At 42.2% G+C, this 15,885-nt stretch overlaps 1 protein-coding gene and 1 long non-coding RNA gene across 2 annotated transcripts in view; both read left to right on the plus strand.

Moving 5' to 3' along the window:
- The first annotated feature begins 1,427 nt into the window (after positions 1 to 1,427).
- Positions 1,428 to 3,009, plus strand: LOC144589462 (uncharacterized). Its single transcript, XR_013545574.1, has 2 exons — positions 1,428 to 2,114; positions 2,387 to 3,009. It is a non-coding gene; the product is annotated as an uncharacterized LOC144589462 (long non-coding RNA).
- Positions 3,010 to 4,271: 1,262 nt separating this feature from the next.
- Positions 4,272 to 15,885, plus strand: part of LOC140707468 (retinol dehydrogenase 7-like) — a 62,188-nt gene continuing 50,574 nt past the window's right edge. Inside the window, exon 1 of the mRNA XM_078394103.1 lies at positions 4,272 to 4,349. The gene's annotated coding sequence lies outside the window, so the exon portion shown is untranslated. The remainder of the gene's footprint in view (positions 4,350 to 15,885) is intronic.

Raw genomic sequence — 15,885 nt, forward strand, 5'->3', positions numbered from 1 at the left:
TGACTAGAGTACTATCTGAGCGTATGCAGAGTGATGTATTTGATTAAGTATACTAACATGTTTATGCTTCTGTTTTTCAGACTAGTAGAAGGTCTAACGCGAATTTCTCTCATGTATGGTAAATACTGTAATTATAATAGTTCTCATGTAACAATTGTTTTGCTATTTTAGAATCATATTTGAAATGTATTACTTTATGTTCAAGTTAATATCTTTCTCTATTTAGTTACTGCTTAATTATGGCATCTCATCTTATTCTGTTATCAAAATTAAAACTTAAATTGTTTGAGAATTTTGTTAATCTTCAGGGGGCTTGTGATGAGATGGGTTTTTGAGTTAAAATCTTTTAAAGGCATATGGGTTTTGTAATTAAGAAATAAGCCAAAGAGGTTCCATTTTGTTTCTTTGTATATAGTATCTGTGCTATGCTGACAAATTGTTTTCTAGGCGAGCAGAGAGAATGTTATTCTGAAGGCCTGAGAAGGACTGTGTGATTAGATAGATGGGAATTGTTGTGATTCTTTGAGAAACCACCGTAAACCCAAATAACATCTGCTGTGTATGAGAAAGAATTCATGTGATGTAACAGGACTGTTTGCCTAGTAACGAACTCTGATTGGATGACATCGTGGGAAGGTGCATTAGGCCCTTGCCAGTTACTCTTGAAAAAGGAACTTTTTACCTATGGAATATTCTTTATGGACTTCTTTTCTTGGAATACTCCATATGGACTATGCTCTTGTAATTTTGTAAGGACTATGGTATATTTACTGGATTTTTCTTTTCTAAGGACTATGGGACATATAATGGATTTTTACTTTTGTTTAGGGATTTTTATTCTATAGGATCACTGAGGACTATAGCCTTATTATAACCTACTTGGATTATTTTGGTTTTTACTAATGATTTCCTGGATTGGAACTGGTTTGATTCTTTTTAATGTCTTTTTGTATTTTTAATAAGGTTTTTGAACTCTTTTATATTTTTCATGTTTTCTTTGCCTCACTACATCTTTGTAACTAAACAGCACAATGCTAGTTTATTTGTTTTGGTTTAATTTGGCTTAGTAACATGCTTTTTCTTTAATAAAATAAAGATTATAAAACTCATTTGGTTTCCTGAACAGTACACTTGTCATAGGGTCATCTGAGAGTGCTGCCTTAGAGTCACTTAGCTTACTTAGAGTCCTGTCAGTGGTGCAAGTTAAGTCTAAGGACTACAAAGCCCACTTGACCTTTTCACAATAATATCTGAGAGTACCAGGGTGTTCTTATGTGGGCAGACCTGTGAGAAGGAGTGTTGTATCATGGCTAGCTGAATTTGGACTCTTCAGCCTATTTTAGCATGTGCAAACTCCTGATTGCTCTCTGTCCAAGCTTACACGTGTGTTTTCGAACCCGTGTTCGCTACGTGCTGCATCCCAAATTTCGAATCAGTTATTCCCAGAAGCTACAAACGACCCCATCAGAGTTGTTTTCTTCTCTCTACCCCAAGAGAGACTCTTAATAAGTGACTGAATCCTCTTCAGGGAAGACCATGGAAAGCATTTCCTTGACATCCACCCAGGTAGGGGCTGAGAAACATGTCCCATATCCCAATATTAAAATTGCCCCATCAGTGGTACTTCCTGAAATGAGACAATGCAAAGGCTGCTTATTTCCTTGGCTGATGGGAAGCGATAGCTTCTCCTGTGTTACTGTGAATTCAACAGGCTTTTGTCGTCGCCTTTTAGAGAGGGGTGCTGTTTTAAAGCTGAGACAGGAGAAATATTTCATGTACCCGTCTCATGTGGGTGGGTGTCAAGATAATCCTAGTATTGATTTTTTTCAGGAAGGGAAGCATTGGTTTCTCTTCCCTTAGAGGCAAATAGGCAGGCTTGCCATCATCTCGTGCTGCAGCTGGCAGAAGTTCTAATTTTCAGGCAGGAGAGCTCCTTCTACCCGTCATTGGAGGGAGGGTGTCAAGGAGAGCACGTAAGCATTTGAGAAGAGAATTGTTAGTTTCTCTTCTGCTCCATAGTCATAGCAGGTTTGGCATTGTCACATTTCGAAGATGGGTTCGTTCTGGCAAAAGTCTTCGCATTGTTTCATTTCGGGGGAGTGGTGCGTCCTTAGGCACCTTTCCGTGGGCTTTCCTGAAGAGAAGTGGTGATTTCTCTTCTGTTCAAAGACATCATCAGGCTTGGCTTCGTCGTAATCGGGGTGGTGGTGGTTGAATAGTGCAATTTTCATTACGAAAAGGATTTCCTTTACCTGTCCTGTGTGATTGGGTTCCTAGGAAATGACTTTCATAGGCTTTATTGAAGAGAAGTAGTCATTTCTCTTCAGTTGAAGGAAACTATCAGTCTTTGCATTGTCATATTTCGAGGGGTGTGGTGCGTCCTTAGGCGCCTTTCATGTTAGATTAGGCGACGTATTTCCTCTACCCGTCTTGTGTGATTGGTTGTCGAGAAAATCCCTTCCGTGGGCTTTCCTGAACAGAAGTGGTGCTTTCTCTTCACCTTAAGGGTGTTATAATTTTTCTTTGCTACCCTGTGATGTGGTAGGGAAAGATATTGTATCTGCATTTTGAAAATAATGTTGGAGAGGAGAAAATAAAGCAACTTTTGTTTTCAGTTTTGCTAAATCCTGAAGAAAGTAGTTTATGGCTAGCTAAAGCCAAGTCTGTGGCAGATGGTTCAAAATGTACAAATGAAATAAGCATTCCTGCCTGGCAACAGATTGTATCTGCCCAGGAAACCATAGTATGTCCCCTGCTTTGCCCACAAGGGAGTTCAATGCCTTTAAGAAGGATGACCCAGGAAGAGACAGGTGGGCTTTGACAGCGCTGCAAGGATTGCTCCCATCATCCTTGCTGAGGACTGAACACCCGCTACAGAAGGGTCTTTTGGATCAATGAGTGTCTCATGTGAGTGGGAAGTATGGGAGACTTCTCTTGGTACCTTTTGTCTTATACCCTGTCTCTTATGTCTCATCAATAAATGTTACATGAATAGTGCTTAACCCAAAATTACTGGTGTGTGGTCTTCTTGTCAGTAGCCTTGCTAGGGCCTGCCTCAATCAATCAATATTTGCGGTCTCTGACCCAATAAAATACATACATGTAATATTTAAAATAAATGGAAGCAATTGAAACATTTTGAGATAGCTAAAACAGCATAAGTTAATTAGATTACCCAGACATTGTCTGGTTCTATATCTTTAATATTTGGTTTCTTAGGTAGGGGTTTGCATTGCAAGGCTTTAAGGGCTTTTGCAGCTGCAGAATGACTAGACTTTTCAGCCCTCCAGTTTTGCTGCAACAAATCCACGAGTTCTGACCATGCCAACTGCAATTCATTCCCCTCTATGGGCCTCAGCCTCAACACTTTGTCCTCAGGACAGAATGCTCTTTCCTGGATCTCATACAAGCCTTTCTCCTTTCCCTGAGTACCCCCCAAGCTTGGCTCTGTTACTTCTAAGGACTCCTCCCTATATTTTACAGGGACAATTAGCTGTTTGAGACGTCCATCTTCACCCCTACGAGGTGTTAATAAAACTTCCCTATATTGTTGTGTTCAGGCAATGAACAGGCTGGTGGGATTTGTGGTGATCACCAGATAATAGATAATAGGATAGCAAAGAGTCTCTTAGCAATAGATTAAGGAAGTCAGCCACACACACAGATGGATCTCTGCCAGCAGTACTCCTGGTGGGCGACTCATCAAGGAAGCAGAATGAGAAGTCTTCTCCGTTCTCTCTCTCTCTCTCTCTGTCCATCTCTCTCTGCCCTGCCCCCAGGTGACTGACCTTTTATTAACATTACAAGGTCACAGGTAGTGACAGCATTACAGATACAGTGGGGTCTCGACTTACGAACTTAATCCGTATTGGAAGGTGGTTCTTAGGTCAAAAAGTTCGTAGGTCAAATTTGCATTTCCCATAGAAATGCAATGAAAACCATTTAATCCGTATCTGCTCTTTTCCATCCATAGAAACTAATGGGAAGCTGCTATTCCGCCTTCTGCCACTAGAGGGGGATATATTTTTCTTTTTCCCCCCCTTAAGTTCAGGAAAGGAGGGGGGAGGCAGGGAACAGTTTGCAAAGCACTTTTGAAATGAAACCAATTTTAAAGACTGTTTTAAAGCATGTTGTGCTGATTTTTTCAGCACAAAGACACACAGGCAGGCTTTTTAGGTGCTGAGCAAGCCTCCCCAAGCCTCTTCAGAGCCAGCCGATCAGCTGATAGGCGGGGAGAGGGGAGGGCAGGAGCGGGGAAAAGCACAAAATGGCTGCCAGGCTCCTTTCTGGTGTGGGCTTTTAGCTGTTTCCTGCTCTTTTTCCTGCTGTTTGGGGGCTACCAAGGCCTGGTAAGTGACTTTCATTTATTTAATTTTTAAGTTTCTGCCCTTTTTTCCCCCTCCAAAACCCTCTAAGGGGAGGGGGCACTTTTTTTCCTGGTCGTAACTCGAGGGAAGTTCGTATGTCGAGCCCTTATTTCCCCTATAGGGCGGGTTCGTAAGTTGAATTGTTCGCAAGTAAGGTCGTTTGTAAGTCGAGACCCCACTGTATCATTAATGACAGAGGTCCATGCCATATGTCATTTTAAAAATAACCAATAGAAATTGTTTATTGTTACAGATGATGATAGTTCAAGCAATGTTGTTAACTCTTAACAAATATCCTCCTTCCTCCACTCTCAACCACCACTCCCCTGCGCAAAACTCTGTCAACTCTGTCAACTCTCAATCTTCTTTCTCACTCTCAGTTTTCTGTAGCTTTCCCTATCTCCCTTGCATTTTGTTTCCCTTCTCTCTGCTATTTCTAAGGCCTCGTTCGACAGCCACTTTGCTTTCTTGCATTTCCTTTTCTTTGGGATGGTTTTTGTTGCTGCCTCCTGGACAATGTTATGAGCCTCTATCCAAAGTTCTTCAGGCACTCTATCCACCAAATCGAGTTCCTTAAATCTGTTCTTCATTTCCACTTTGTATTCATAAGGGATTTGGTTTAGATTATACCTGAGTGGCCCAGTGGGTTTTCCTACTCTCTTCAGTTTAAGCTTGAATTTTGCTATGAGAAGCTGATGATCAGAGCCGCAGTCAGCTCCAGGTCTTGTTTTTGCTGACTGTATAGAGTTTCTCCATCTTTGGCTGCAGAGAATATAATCAATCTGATTTTGATATTGCCCATCTGGTGATTTCCATGTATAGAGTCGCCTCTTGTGTTGTTGGAAAAGAGTGTTTGTGATGACCAGCTTGTTCTCTTGACAAAACTCTATTAGCCTTTGTCCTGCTTCATTCTGAACTCCAAGGCCAGACTTCCCTGTTGTTCCTTTTATCTCTTGACTCCCTACTTTAGCATTCCAGTCCCCTAGAATGAGAAGAACATCTTTCTTTGGTGTCTGTTGCGACTGCCACCTCCTCCTACGTCACCACAAGAGATGACAGGTCACGATCCTTCACACACACATACACAACTTCGCTGCCACCAACCACACATAAACCTGACACATCAGACTTATTGTGGATTTAAAAATAAAAATGATGATTTATTGATTACAAAAATAAAATGCAAATCACTGAGTAAAAGAATCACTTGTCACACTATATTTCTCAGACCTTAACCCTGCACAGTTCTTTGTTACTTAACACTCAATTACCTAACCTATATCTAACCCTGGCTACAGATCTTCTTTCAAGCCCTCTCTCAGCCCTCTATCTATCTAAAACTCTCCTCTTTGCACTTCACCCTTATATACATTAACTCCACCCCTTTAAGACCCACCTCCTGCCCTGCAATAGGCCAGGAAACTCCAGCCTTAGCCAAGACAGGCAGGTGACGTCATGGCACACGTCACAGTGTCAGTTCTAGAAGGTGTTGTAAATCTTCATTAAATTGTTCAATTTCAGTCTCCTCAGCAATGGTGGTTGGTGCATAAACTTGGATTACTGTGATGTTGAAAGGTCTGCCTTGGATTCTTATTGACATCATTCTATCATTTTTGAGATTGTATCCCATTACAGCTTTTCCCAATCTTTTGTTGACTATGAAGGCTACTCCATTCCTTCTACGGGATTCTTGCCCACAATAGTAGATATGATAGTCATCTGAGCTGAATTCGCCCATTCCTGTCCATTTTAGTTCACAGACGCCCAGGATGTCGATGTTTATTCTTGCCATCTCCTCTTTGACCACATCCAGCTTACCAAGGTTCATAGATCTTACATTCCAGGTTCCTATGCAGTATTTTTCTTTGCAGCATTGGATTTTCCTTTCACTTCCAGGCACGTCCACAGCTGAGCGTCCTTTCGGCTTTGGCCCAACCACTTCATTAGCTCTGGAGCTACTTGTACTCGTCCTCCGCTCTTCCTCAGTAGCATGTTGGACGCCTTTCAACCTGAGGGGCCCATCTTCCAGCGTCATATCTTTTATCCTTTTGTTTCTGATCATGGGGTGTTCTTGGCAAAGATACTGGAGTGGCATTGCCATTTCCTACTCCAGGTGGATTGCGTTTAGTCGGAACTCTCCACTATGTCCTGTCCATCTTGGGTGTACTAGGAGTAGGGTAGGGAATACAAAACGTAAAAGGAAGTCTAAGGGATGGGAAAGGGGTTTTGAGGATAGGAGAACAGAGTATACAATCATCCAGTCTATTCATATTAGGTATACACACCTCTGATCTATTCATTTTTCAATGCAAAAAACAACTTTGTATTCTTTATATATATATATATATATATATATATATATATATATATATATATATATATATATATATATATATACACACACACACACACACACACACACACACACACACACAGAGTTTGGTTATCCTCTAAATATCAGCTCATATTCATGTTTCATTTAAATCTAAGTTATTCCAACTCTATCAGGAAATCGAGACCAATTATAAAATACATCCCCTCTTTCTTTCTTTCTGTCTCGGATGTACATTCAGCCTGCCTGGAAAGATATCCATTTCTAGCACTTCCCATATTTTCTCAGTACCCTTCTCTTGTTTCTGTGCTTCTATTTTCTTCCAGTTTGGGGGAGATAAATTTAAATCCAGGACAGTAGTCTGATTTGTAACATAAACTTTTCTGACTGTTATAGCTGGGTAGCTCATAGGGTAACTCTTAATTTCATCTATGTTACCTGGCATCGCTCTCAATAAAAACTGTTCTGGAGTTAATACAGTTTCATTTAACTGTTGTTTAACCTCTGATGGTTTCCCTTTCATCAGGTCTTCTACCTGGTTGAGGCACTCATATACCTGCTGAAATCCTGTTATTATTGTCATTTCCATGGTAACCAGCCATTCTTTATCTGGCAAAATTCGCAACCATTGATATTTAACATTTTCGGAGGTCGTTTCCATCTTTCCAATACATATGGTTTGTATAAATGATATTTTTTGATTCCACTATTTTATCAACAAACCAAACCCATCATCATAAACCTCCCCTAGGTATGTCCTCCCCTCCTTGCCCGGATAGTATAGCAATATTATCAAAATCCACACAGTCCAACCAAAACAGAGTCCAGACTAAACATCAAACAGGGAGCCAGTCTCTCTCTCAAAAAACAACAACAACAACAACAACAACAACAACAACAACCCCATCGTACTCCTTTAATAACTCCAGTCCTGATTTTCTTAGTTTCTCCGTCTATTTCTTCTGTTGAGTTCCTCTCACTGATGAGCTGATAATTTACTGTCCGTTGCTCCCAGAGATTTATTCTTCCTTCTAAAACCAAAGACGCTTATGTTATCAGAGTCCCATTCGACTCTAGTCCTGGCTTCTCCCGCTCTTCAATCTATGTCGCCACACTGATGATTCATTGCCTATTTTTTATTCCCAAAAGCTTATGCCTCCTGCTCCAAAGACAAGATTTTATTTTCAAAGTCTCACTCAAACTAGGGAGAAAAATCCAGACTACACAGCATTGACAAGATTTCAGTCCCTTGAAGCCTGTTGAGTAGTATTTCCTCTGGGATTTTTTTCCAGAAACAGAAAAATTTTCCGTGTCACTGTGTATCTCAATGACCTTGATCCAGCTTGCTAATTATAAACTTGCTGTTTAACAGTCAATTCGCTTTGAAGAAACAGGCTGGCAGGCACGGCTCGCCACTTCCTCTTTCTCCTTTCGGTCAAGTATTTTCACTTTGATTTATGAATAATTTCATTAAGATGTAAAAGAAACTAAAGATTTACTTTGTTAATGTGTATTTTTGGCTGTATTTTGTTCTCCTTCCTCGGGAATTTGGGGGTGGAGTTTTGTGCAGCTTTCTGCCATAGAATGGCCTCCCGACCGAAGGAGGTAGAAAAACTTTGCATCTCAGCCTGCACTGTACCGAGGGCTAGGATGGCAGGAAGTCAGGGCGTGCTCTGTCTTGTCAGTCACCAGGTGGAGGTTGGGGCTGCTTAGTGGCATGAGTTCCTGAAGTAATCTGTATTCCGCATCAGAGAAGTACGAAGCAAAGAACAGTTAGAACTGCTCCCTGAAAAGACACCTTTTCAACTAGAGCCAGGTAAGCCTGGATGCTTTGGATTGTCATTTCCACCAACGTTAATCCAAACAACCTTCCTCAATCTGGAACTCGCCAGCTGTTATGTCGGGGTGATCCTTCCAAAGGCTGGGCTGATAAACAACTCAGTAACCTCTAGCCCTGCACAGCTACCATCGGGGGAGGGAATCTGTGGGTCAGGACAGAACTTAGAAACAGGAAACATTAGTTTCATGGACGTGCCATCTTCTCATGCAGTTAACAGCAGCATGTTCAAACACATTTGGGTAAAGTCCCTTTCTGGGATCAAAATCCATCCATCGGTGAAATAAGAACGGAGAGTCAGGGAATGGGAGAAATCGGCTTATGAAGGGAAGCTACGAAGCCTGAACACTTGGCACTAGTGATCTCTGCTTCACAGAAAGATTAACTGCTCAAAAACCAAGCTCCTTTGTGTGTTCTTCTCAAAATCCAAAGTTAGCAACTAACTTCAGTACAAACTCCTTCATGAATCAGATTTCATCTCTTGTTATGTAGGTATGAGGAGAGCTGAGGGACTGTGACCTCTCTTCCAAAGAAAAGCACACACATACACAAACAGGCATGCAGATATCACAGTGAATTTCTTTACCCCATCGCCTAGTAAAACGTGGTTTCATTGGGTCCCTTAACATACCTCACAATGCCCTTGTGAATCTGCCTAAGATGCTGCCAGTCCGATTTCACTAAGTCTCCCTGAAAGCCTCCGCCAGCTCTAGCTGAAAGACAAAAGCTTTGTGAAGGAACAGTACTTTGGTGGCAGATGGAGTATGATTTGGAGATGTCTAAATATTGTAGAGATGTCTCGATCCATAACTGGTCCCAGATGAGAAAGGTTTGTGCTGAGAAAGGAGTCAGAAATCAGAATTTAACTCCATAGGGTCTCGACAACTGACCAAATTTAGATTGCAAACTAAAGACCTGGTATAAGATGGAGGCCTCCCTAAAGGAAGCCACAGGAAGCCTTGAGTTTACAAGAGCTTAGTGGGACTGTTGAGGACAAGACATTTTGGAGACAGCTGACACATAGAGTGGCCAGAAATTAGAGGTGACTTGACAGCATGGAACAACAGCAACTGCAGCAGTGAATCCCAAAGGATGACTATTTGCAGTCCTTATGGAACTAGGACAAAATACAGTGGTGCCTCGCACAACGAGTGCACCGTAGAGCGATGAATTCACTCTACGAGGCCGGTTTTGCAATCGCAAATGCAATTGCACACCGATGCCTGCATAGGGCGAAAATCGCAGAGCGAAGGTTGGTAAGCGGTTCGCTTACTGACCTTCGCTTTGCGACCCGCCAATCAGCTGTTCGGCGGCTACAAAATGGCCGCCGGAAGCCCCAAAATGGCCACGCGCAGCGTTTTTGCGCCCTCGTTAAGGGAGGGGAGGGCACAAAAATGGCTGCCGGCCATTGGAAAACATTGCTGAACGGTGAGTAAATCAGCCGATTGGAATGCTAAACTGCTCCATTCAGCGATGTTTTCACACAGCGAGGGTTAATCCGGAACGAGGCACCACTGTAGTTTAAAGTTATTCTACCAGTAATAAACTGGAAGTACTTCTAAGTGGGATGGATCGCCTGGCTGTGGAGCCAGAGGCCAGGAGTTCAATTCCCCACTGTGCCTTGTGGGAGAACAGCCATCCTGTATGATTTTGGACAAGCCACATGGTCCCAGAGTTCTGTGTCACATGGTTCTGTGTCCTGAGGAAGGGAACAGTAAACCATTTTTTATTATTATTTAATTTCTACCCCATCCCTCTAGACAGAGTCTACTTGGGGCGGCTTACAAACAGTTATAAAACATCATAAAATAATTATCATAAAACAATCACATAATTAAATCAACAAATTTAGAAGTTCTAGATGAAGAAAAAGGAAAACTAAAGAAGAAAAGAATCAAGTGTTGACTGGAGGGAAGGCCTGCCTAAAGAGCCAAGTCTTTAAATGACTCTTAAAAACACCCAGCGAGGGTGATTTCCAACAGCAAGGTGTTCCACAGTCGAGGGGCCACTGCCGAGAAGGCCCAGTTTCTTGTTCTTTCTTTCCTCTCTCGTCGTTAGGCCCCTCAGCCATCTTTCCTGGCTAGAACGATTGACTCAGGTAGATCTAGGTGGGAGAAGGCGTTCCACCATGTATTGAGGTCCTAAACCGTTTAGGGCTTTATAAGTCATCATTAACACTTTAAAGTGGATGTGGAAACGAATGGGAAGCCAATGCAAGGCGGCCAGGGTGGGAGAGATGTGCTGCTATTTTCTCATCCTAGCGAGAAGTCTGGCTGCCGCATTTCACACCATTTGAAGTTTCCAGAACAACCTCAAAGGTAGCTCCATGTAGAGTGCATTACAGTGGTCTGATCTTGAGATTACGAGCACATGGACCAGACTGGTGAGCGCCCCAACATCAAGATAGGGATGCAGCTGGGCTATCCGCCGCAGATGGAAATAGGCGGAGCAGACCAATGACACCACCTCGGTCTCCATGGTGAGCGCCAGGTCCATATGTACTCCCAAGCTGCGAACCTCATCTTTGTGGTGAGAGTCACCCCCCCAAAAGAGAGGGAGTTTCCCAAACCGCAGATGGAGGGGCCATCCACCCTCAGGACCTCCGTCTTGCCCAGGTTCAGCCTCAGCCCATTCTCCTGCATCCACCGCAGTATAGCCTCCAGACAGCGCTCAAGGGATGGGATGGCATCCACTGAGGAAGGTAAAAAAGAGATGTAGAATTGAGTGTCATCAGCGTACTGATGGCACAAAGCCCCATACCCCCTGATGACCTCTCCCAGCAGCCTCATATATATGTTAAACAGCATTGGACATATTGCCCCTGTCAGCCTCCCTCAACAGGTCATCCAACAGTGCAACCAGTGCCATTTCCATACTGTGGGGTGGCCTGAAGCCTGACTGAAATGGTCCAGGGCATTGGTTTCATCCAAAAGAACCTGCAGCTGATTGGCGACCACCCTCTCCACCACTTTGCTAAGGAAAGAAACATTGGCGATGGGCCTGTAGTTGCTAATGTCATCCACCACCAAATTTGGTTTCTTCTTAATGGGCCTAATGAGAGTCTCCTTGAGGGCAGGAGGAACCTTGCCCTCAAGGAAAGACCCATTAATTATCACAGTGGCCCATTCAGTTGTTATAGGCCTGGCTGCTTTGATCAGCCCGGCCGGGCAAGGGTCAAGGGAGGAGGTGGTGGCCCAACAGCGATCAAGCGCTTTGTCCACCAAATCTGGCGTCACAGGCTGAAAGAGTTTGAGTCTCATCGGGCAAGGTGGAGCACTGGATATCTCTGCTCGATCCACTGTATTTAAAAAAAGGAAAGAGATCTTGGCGGATGGTCTCCACTTTAGATTTTTAAAATGCTGCAAATTGGTCAGGTGAGATATTAGTGGGAGGCCCATTTCTGAGTCCCAGAGGGCTAGAAAAATCTGGAAAGGGTCACCCTAAAGTGGAATAGATTTCATGATATGTTAGTTGGCTAGATAGTTAATTGGGGAAAGGGCTTTGCCTGTGTGCATATGAGGGAGGACCACAGATGGTCTCACCCTCCTCAATAGCCAAGAGAGGATGACACCTGATGTGAAGGAAGAGGCAAAGAAGAGGTTGGGGTTACCAACCCGTCTTGTCTTAAATCTCTTTTCTTAGGAATTTTTTTTTTTTGTAATTAGAAGAAATGTCTTAATGTCATGTCTCAACATAGTGCAGAGCCCTAATGCAGAGAAAAAAAACGCTCAAGGAATAAGAAAAGAGAGGAGTGGTTTCTAGGCTTCATGTAGAATTAGGATTCAATACTATGCCAGCTAAGAGTATAAGACAGCTGGTCATCTTTTATTCTGGGTCCCCTGCCCTGTCGCCAGGCGGACTGTGTTTTATTAACCTTACAAGCTCACAGATAGTTGACAGTACAGTGCTGCCTCGCAAGACAAACGCCTCACGGGACGAAAAACCCGCAAGACTAATGGTTTTTGCGATCGCTGTGATTTTCCCCCCCCCAAGACTGATGCATTCCTATGGGAAACCGCTTTTCGCAAGACAAAAATTTCGCAACACAGCACTACTTGCGGAATGAATTACTTTCGTCTTGCGAGGCACCACTGTATACAGATAGTTGACAGAGTTCAGATAGGACAATGGTTACATAATGCCATTAGGATTGCCCCAAAGAAAGGCTTTGACGTTAGCTCCCTATCACTATGAGAAAGAGGAAGTACGGGTAGCCACGCCATCTCTCAGAAGCAGCTGTGACGCTATCCAGGAGAGTGTTGTCTACTACTGCAGAATCAGACAACAGCTTAGCAACTTTGGTGAGAGGCATTCCCCCACATTTCCCCTTTTTCTTTTTTATTAATTAAAGATATATATTCTTTAATATGCTTACAGATTACATATAAGTCCTTTCTACGAAGGCCAGAAGGCGGAGGTTTGCAACAAGCAGTAATTACAGAAAAAAAGGGTGGAATGCATTGAATAAAATAACAGCAAATTACAAGGAGTGTGAAAATCATAATTGCATACATTAATACAGTGCAAATCATCCGAAGTTGGGCAGCCATGACCATAAGCGGTCGCACCAGGAAGAAAGTATGTCTTGCTGTATGTTATAGGCAAGCTGTTTCAGCTGAGCAAGCTGATTGTTCACTGCATGACAATTATCAGATAAATTGAAGCAACAGAGATTATTAAAAGATTCAGAACCAATATGATTGTGCAACATGAGATAATCCAATGCTACGTGGTTAAAATAGCATTACATAATTGATGTTGTTCCTGATTCAGCAGGGAAACAGCAGTAGAAGTGTGGTTAATGGTCTTAGCTAAGGTGCATACATAAAAACACAACAGCATCAGGGAGCTGGCATTCAGCTGAGAGACAACAACTAGTAGAAAAGTCTCAAAAGTCTCTGGGATGTGCTGCTGACTTAGAGTTCTTTTGCATTAGCATTCTGCGCCTTTAACATCCCTCAGGTGACTTTGGACTGAGAGCTCTCAGGGCTGGCACTTCCGACATGCAGTCATCTGATTTAGGGTTAGGGTCATCATTGAGTGAAAATCTGGAATGGGGTTCTGCAGGTTGCAATGCCAGCTCATCCTTTCCATGATAAGCTCTCATGCACCGAGCTGGAATTCACCAAGGACCTGTGAAAGTAAACAAAGCTGCAGGGCTGCAACTCGAGATTAATAAAGGAAAAGAACCCTTCAAATGAAGGTCAGGGGGCTGCTTATAGATCTCCTGCAGCCGTTCCATAGGATTCTCTATTGGCAACAGCTTGTGCTGACCTGCAGAGACAGTTAAATGATTTAGTGCTATGGACCCTTGATGGGAATATTTGAATCTGGTTCCATTCTGGCCTGAGGACAAAGTAGTGGAACTGAGATCTATAGAGGGGAGTAAACTGCTTTTGGCAGAGACGAAAACCTGGAGATGTGTTTTTACTAGACAAGTTTATAAAGAACATGGGATTTCTCCAGCACATGGAAACTTATTAGTAGAAAGGAAAGAGAGACAAAAGAAAATTACTAATTTCTTTTCTCCCAAAGAGGAGGGCACTAAAAATATCAATGCAATTACAATGATACCATTACCTGCTCCCAACCTAGACTGGTCAATTGAGTATATAGATGTTCAACAATAGAAACAAATAAGGAAGATTCTGCTCCTGACCTGGCAACGGAGATAGCAGCTGCAGAAAATGCTTTGGAAACCAGCAGGGTGGAAAAGAAGGGGGGGGGGGAAAGGAAGTAGATGATCTTAGGTTAAAACAAATACAGTGGTGCCTCGTATAACGAGTGCCCTGTTTAACGATGAATCCGCATAGGTGGAGAACTTTCAAAAAAGGATTTACAATGTCATAACCTTGTCCAATCCTACATAAACCTTCTATTTTTCAAAAGTTTCATTATCTCCATGGCTCTAAATATGAGAAAAATTTATACTTTATATTAATGTATTTTGCATCGCTAAATTAAAGGGAAGAAAACAATAATCAGCATTCACAGAAATGCTGGAAAGATCAACTACAAAAATAAATTCTGTTTCACACATGCAACACTTCACAATATTTGACTTACTACAGCACTTCAACTCCTACCTCCACTCTGTCCCTGTGTATTTAAACTGGCAGCAGAGGCCAGCGCTTCCCCTGTAAAGAAGGCTCAGATGCATCCTTTCTCTGAACCTGAAAAGTCACTTGCACTCTTAGACAGGCATTTGGCAAGCACATCTGGTTTCCTATACAGGGATAAGGCCTTGCGATACACATGCCTTAATAGCTCCTGGACAGACTGTGAAGACAGTCCAATTCCAACCAGCTTTTAATGATGTACTGTGCAAAAACAATGTATCTCTGCCACTGTTTTAATGATGCTTTCCCCACTACTGATTTTGTTTTATTTGATTGCTTTCCCTGATATATATATATATATATATAGGCTGCTAATTTGATATGTTGAAGAGATGGCTCTGCACTCCTCCATTATTTTCTCAGAGGATTAATAAAACAAGGCCCAGAATTTTGTTTAAATACATCTGTTTATTTTATATGCCTTAAATAAGCTTCTTTAAAATGAAGAACAAAACAAATACTTCCTTCTAAGGTTTACCTGACTTATTCAACAGTTTCCAGCCAAAAGTTTTCATCTCTATGAGACAATCATAGCATTTCACATCCCGTTTCTGAACAACTCTTCCTCCTAATCAATACGCAAAGACTAACAGCAAAGTCAACACCGTTCTGGGGATATGCATTCCCCTGAGTCAACAAGCAAACCTAAACCAGTTGAAAGGAACTGCTGAGCCAGCTTAATTGTTTTTTTCCCTAGACTCTTCCAGGTTCACTATTAGTGAAGTGTGAAGCCTCTTACAGAGAGGATGCACTGACCACTTTAGTCATGCTTTGAGCCAGGGTGATGCAAAAGCACATCCAGGCTCAAAAGCAACCTTAGGGACAAAGCCTATTCTGAGATTTAGGCAGCTAAGAGTTGTTCTGTGTGTCTAAAAATGCTTAGAGCTAAGTGTAAGAGTGTGTGTGTGTGTGTGTGTGTGTGTGTGTAAACTTTACATGTTTTTACATTTTAAAACTTCAATACTGTAAGAGATATATTTCTGTTTTCTGCTGTTTTATTGTGCCTTATTTTAAGGCTGTAAGCCATTATATTTTTAGAATGAATTCAACACATTCTCATCGTTCTTTTTTACTTTCAAAACAGTTTTTACTCTAAAAACATATTATGCTCCTGTATTTCAAATGAAAGTGCATGCCTACAACTTAAGCTCTATTTTTATGTACTAAGTCAGAGGTGACTCAATGGCATGCAATAACAACACTGTTAGGAATATACTGTCTCTGTGTCTA

The sequence above is a fragment of the Pogona vitticeps genome, chromosome 5 (genome assembly GCF_051106095.1).
Source record: "Pogona vitticeps strain Pit_001003342236 chromosome 5, PviZW2.1, whole genome shotgun sequence".
Taxonomy (NCBI): Eukaryota; Metazoa; Chordata; class Lepidosauria; order Squamata; family Agamidae; genus Pogona; species Pogona vitticeps.